The following is a 6,367-nucleotide window of genomic DNA, read 5'->3' as shown; positions in this document are numbered from 1 at the left end:
ATATATAGATGATTTTATTAAAGTTAATATTAATATTAGATTAAATTTTGTTATCGAGTTTGTTTAGCAAAAAACATATTTTAAGCTATAATTTTAAGGAGCATTTAAATACATACCATAATACTCTTATATATTAATACATGTAATAAGTAAATAAGTCTATCAAAAATATCATCTTTGCTATATTTTCAAATGCGAAATACATAGATTTGCAACACCATGATGTTATAAATGTAAATATCAAATTTTGGTTGTTAGATACTTAAATACATAAAAATTGTGTCATATGCATCTAAATTTCCAAAAAAAAAAAAAAAAAAAAAAAAAAAAAAAAAAAGGGGGGAGGATGTTGGCTTTTAAGAGTTCTAGATTCTGGGTGAAGTAGGCATGCTTTATCCAAGGAGAAAATGTTACATTTGGTTGTCACTAGGTGAGAAAAACTAATGAAAGATTAGTACGTCATTGTGTATTAAAACTTGTTCAAAAATAATTAATTATTCGCACGTATAGACATCACATAAAATGTTTTCTTGTATCCAAGGCTAGCTACGAATTTGCCTTTGGGTAAGGAGAAATTATTGCATCTGGATAGTTTAGGTACAATTGATGGTATTCTTGATAGCTTTTATGGTATTATACCACAAATACATCATTAATACCACCAATGTTGTGGTATGTTAAAATAAGACAGAACGATTGACGACGATGAAGCGAAAAATAGAATGAAAAAATTTACACCAGAAAACAGTAACCAAGCGGAACACAGAGATTTACGTAGTTAGACAAATTGCTGACGTCCACGGAGTTGCAGATGATTTTACTAGTTGAGGAATATTCACCAATCGATCGTCTCGACTTACAAGTGGGATCTCTCACATTGTTGCTCTCTCTTCTTTTCTCTCTACGCAGAGATATACCGAAGAAGATAAATAAAATCAATTTCTCTTCTGTCATAAGCCATTAAGAAGAATTCAAACCAGAACAATCTTCTTCTTCTTCTTTCTTTTTACTTTACCGCAACGAACTACTGTTTGCACTTCCCTTCATCTATCCGGAGGAAGCCCAAAGAAGAACACAAAAAAGGCCGTGCATAAATTGAAGGAGAGCCGTGTGATACATTTCTTCTTCTTCCTTCTGCCGCGACCCAACGTCCGCCGAAGAAGAAGCCTTTGCGAGCTCACTCGAACCACATGCACCTCGCGGAACTGCTGTCTGTTCGCGACTTATAACGAGCGAAAGGAATGCTTCGCTTCGCGAAACAGAGAAGGCGAGAACGGGCGTAGGTGGGAACAAGCGTTCTCGACAGAGGAAGAGGTGAGAGTAGGAGCTAGGGTCGCGATGTTTCGCGATCGGGAGCGGGAGGCGGGAGCCCAATACTGCCAAAAACTCACCATCTCCAGACACATGTCATATCTCGAAAGAGTTCTTAAGAGTGGTGGACAGCCCAGGACTTAAATACTGTTTTTTAGCCCTACACCTAGCCGATGTGGGACTTTTTGTCCGTGACATTCTCCTTCACCCAATCACATGACGCACTCTTCACGGATCGACTCCACCGAGAGTCTCATTGGACCATGAAGAGCACACACCTGACAGACAGTAATCTGTTTTGATATCACTTCTCATCTCCCAAAAGAGCTCTTAAGGGTGGTGGGCAGCACAAGACTTAAATACTGCTTCTCGGGTCTATACCTAGCCGATGTGAGACTTTTTGTCTGTGACACACAACTCATCCAGACATAATAAATTCTCTCAGTTAAGGGATATGAGAGCGACTTCAAGCCGTAAAGGCAAGCATTATTTTCACTTTTTATTCCTTTGACAACAAGTTTATTTTTTGAAGTTAAGAGAAAAAAAGTCATAAGTATTAAAATAATAATAATTACGAATATAAGAAAAAACATAATTATCAAATTTTGTTTTTTATTGTATGTAACTACAATAAAGAAAGTTTTTAGCAGCGGTTCTGGAAGATTGCCACAGCGATTTAAGCCACCATAAAAGGTTTGCAACAGTTAAGAACCGCTGCATAAACCGTGAAAAGGCAACGAATAACTTTTTTTTTTTTTTTTTTTTTTTTTTTTCAAAAGCTCATAACACCAGTAAAACAAAATTAAATATTTTTTCATCTCTATTTATTAACTAAATGAACTTAGTAGAAAAGTTGTTCATTGAAATTGACTGCGAAGACATCTTGAACAGCTAGCAACTCCAGCACATTATCTCAGTAATGCAACTATGAATACTGATAATATAAAACAAAATCATCCGGCACAAGGAAAATGCAATGAATGGTAGCCTAACAGGAGATAATAGTGTCATTTCTTATAGCCATGGTATATCCATCTAAGAGGAACGTGTTTTGTTGCGAGACTAGATATACCAGTTGATGTGGTATATATATAAATCAAACAGAAGAACGATCGACGAAGCGAAAAATAGAACGAGAAAAATCACACCAGAAAAGAACAACACAGCAAAACACACAGATTTACGTGGTTCGACAAATTGCCTACGTCCACGGAGTTGCAGAAGATTTTACTACTTGAGAAATTTACACCGGTCAATCACCCCGACTTACAGGAGGAATCTCTCACTTCGTTGTTCTCTCTTCTTCTCCGAGATACACCAAAGAAGTTATACACCGAGATACACCGAAGATGATAAACTTACAAGAGAAATAAATTCAATTTCTCTTCTGCCATAAGCCACCAAGAAGAAGTCAAGGGAGAACAATCTTCTTCTTTCTTCTTATTTATTCTTTCTCTATCGCAAGGAACTATTCCTTCTTGCACTTCTCTTCCACTATCCCGTGGAAGTTCGAAAAACTCTTCATCTATCTCAAGGAAACCCGAAAAAGAAACACAAAATCGTGACTTCAAAAAAGCGAAGGAGAGCCGTGCGATACCTTTTATCACGAACAGAAGAGGAGCGAAGGGATGCTTCGCTTCATAATAGAGGAAGGCGAGAGCGGTTGACGCCTACTATTCGCGACTGGACGATGCAAAGCAAAGCTTCGCGATTGCGGGAGCAGGCGGAGGCGTCGATTCGCGAAAACAACCGAAGCTTCGCTTCGGTTCACGATCGGGAGGCGGGAAATCAGACTCCAACGATTAACAACTATATGAGTATCACTTACTAGCTCCCAAGATGTAAGAAAATAAAAGGTGTAATAACAAACTAATAATAATTCAAAATCAAATACAAAGTTCTGCCAAATAAGAAAACCAAAGAAAAGAATGAAAAATCTTAAATATGTAGTTGCTGCATGAGAAAAGCTGCAAGCCTTTTTAGAATTCTGTTTGAATTTCGAAATCTACCTTTGAGTATACGAGTGATAGCGGCATGCTTCTCCTTATTTACTCGTACAATCTGTATTTTCATAGGCTTCCCATCAAGCTGCACATCATTGTATCTCTTAATTTCAGCAAGAGCCTCAAACTTTTTTGCGAGCTGTCCCCTGAGAAAATGAGATGGCCTGGAGTAAGTACATGATTACATAAGCATGTGATAAGAAACAGAATATAAAAATATGATTAGTGACATGTCTTTGATCTGCCACTCTTGTCATAGTGGATAGAGAAAAGTTTTAGAACGCCAAATTCAGAAAAAAGATTTTGCAATGCATTAATCAAACTCGAAAATAGTGGAAGATAAACGAATATCAATCAACCAATATAAACCAAAGCACAAATTTCAGCACAAATTTCCTTGATGAGATCAGAGCCATCAAAATGCAACTTAAATGCAGATCATTTGATGGGCAATAAATTAAAAAAATATCGCATAAGCACCTATTAGATAATCGAATAAACCTATAAAGATGTAAATCTCATTGTTTTGCTAATCGAATCAGAAATCAGCGAAGTTATGTACCTAAGACAGAAAGTTGGTCCACAGCTTGGCTCTAGCTCCTTACTGGCTGCAATGTCTTTAATGTCGGCAATAACAGACGAATCAGCTATCCGAGAGGCTAAAATAATAATCTCAGAGACAGAGAAAAAAATTAGATAATGTTCGGTTCTTAGATGACTTATTCCAATAAGAAACCACAACACCATGTCATACCCCTACTTAAAAATGAAACTTAAAACTGAAATTAAACCATTTGCTCATTCAAGGCACACAATTCTCAATCACCTTCATATGAACACGAGTAGCTTGTGACATATTCTGAATATCTGCATAAGTAGTGGGCCCCTATGCCTAATCGAGGCCTTGATCATCTATAACAGTGAAGGAGAGTATAAATAAACTCCATCATAAAATCAAACATTAGATATTTGAGTAAAAACAATTTAAATAATAAAGACACACCAATAATTCGAATGTTTTCATCTCTTTGCGATATTTGATGTCTAGAATTATGAGACAATTTTGTTCCTGAATCTAACGAGCGGCTTATGTTCGGCTCCTGATTGTAGAGTGTAAAAGACGATTTTGATGATATAACAATACTCTTTCTTCTCTTGGCAGCACCTCTAGATACTATTTTTTTTATAGTTTCAATGAACTACTCCTTGTCATCTCTGAGAAAGTAACAATTTGAAAGGCTTAAAAAACATATTAACTTTATATGAATAACCGCTTACATATTTTATTAAATATTTGTACATTTATGTAATTACTCTGACATTTAAATATTAATTAAGTAATTTCCAAGCTTTCTAAATTATTATGCCGACTAAAACTTAGAGTCTCTAATTTGGTTTCTTAAAGCTTGATATCCAATATGAAATTTAAAATCCTGCTTGCTTCATCCCAAAAATACTTCATTATAATAAAATATTTGTTTTAATCAATCAATAGACCTCTCCTGTGTTGCAGAGAGATCTAGATATACCAGTTGATGTGGTATATCTTTAAACCAAACAGGAGAATGATCGACGAAGCAAAAAAATAGAACGAGAAAATTCACATCAGATTCACATCAGAAAACAGAAAACAGTAACACAACGGAACATACAGATTTACGTGGTTCGGTAAAAGTCCCACACCCACGGAATTGTAGAGGATTTTACTACTTAAGGAATTTATATCAGTCGATCACATCGACTTACAAGAGGATTCTCTCACTCTCACTTCATTGTCTCTTCTTCTCTCACTTTTCTTCTCTCTCTATACATCGAGATACACCAAAGAAATTTTACACCGAGAGATACCGAAGAAGATAAACTTACAAGAGAAATAAACTCAATTTCCCCTGCCATAAGCACTAAGAAGAAGCCAAGGGAGAACAATCTTCTTCTTCTTTCTTCTTTTTTCTTCCTTCACTGCAAGGAACTACCTCTTGCACTTTCCGTCCTCTATCTTATCCTGGGGAAGCCTTCCTCTATCCCGAGGAAAACCGAAGAAGAACACTGTCACTTCTAAAACCCAAGGAGAGTCATCCAAAGTCTTTTATCACGAACAGGAGGGGGCAAAGAGATGTTTGACTTCACAAAAAAAAGGAAGGTGGGGGCAGTTGGCGCCTATGGTTCGCGACTGGACGCTTCGCTTCTCGGGGAGGGAGCCGATTCGCGAAAACGAAAGGAGAGGCGGGGACAGTCGAGGCATTTCGCGATAGAGGAACGGGAGAAGGGATCGGGGAAAAAACACCTTTCTATATATATATATTATAACCGGGCTCCATCCACAACACCCTGTTATTAGAGGATCAAAGAATACAACTGAGCTATGTGGAATCTTTTTGAAATTCACTCATTTATTTGCATAAATACTATATTCAAATTGAGTGTACACATCTTATTCAACTTTACTAATCTTAATCATGTCTAACTCAAAATAAACATATTATATTCATCTACTTATTGTATAAATAATAATAAGGATTAGATGAGAAAATATGAATCTAATTTTATGCCCATGTTTTATGATAAATAAAAGATTAAAAAAAAAGATGAATTTGGATATAAACTTGTCCATCAAATAAATAATTAAATTTTTATATGTATTATATTAAACAAATTAGTCAATATTCAATCATAATTACGTACATCTCTCAAGCTTTAGAATGAAGAATGCAGGATGTTAAGAAAAATAATAAACGAAGACAATAAAACGAAAAATGGATCGAGAAAATTACACCAGAAAAGGTGACACCAGATTTACGTGGTTCGGCAAATTTGCCTACGTCCACGGAGCTGCAGAGGATTTTATTAGCTTCAAGGAATTACACCGTCGTCTTCTCCTTTAATATTTAAATAAAAGAATTATCTCTCTCTAAATTCCTCAAAAGAGTTATCTCTCTCTAAATTTCTCTCTCCCTCTTTTCTTCTTTCCCCTCTCCCTTCCCAGCCCACGTGAAAAAAAAGAGAAGGAAAAAAACAGACTTTTGTTTTCTTGCCACCTGATGAAGGAAGAAAAA

Source organism: Phalaenopsis equestris, unplaced genomic scaffold, assembly GCF_001263595.1.
Source record: "Phalaenopsis equestris unplaced genomic scaffold, ASM126359v1 Scaffold000224, whole genome shotgun sequence".
NCBI classification, from domain to species: Eukaryota; Viridiplantae; Streptophyta; class Magnoliopsida; order Asparagales; family Orchidaceae; genus Phalaenopsis; species Phalaenopsis equestris.
Note: the sequence above shows the minus strand (reverse complement) of the source record.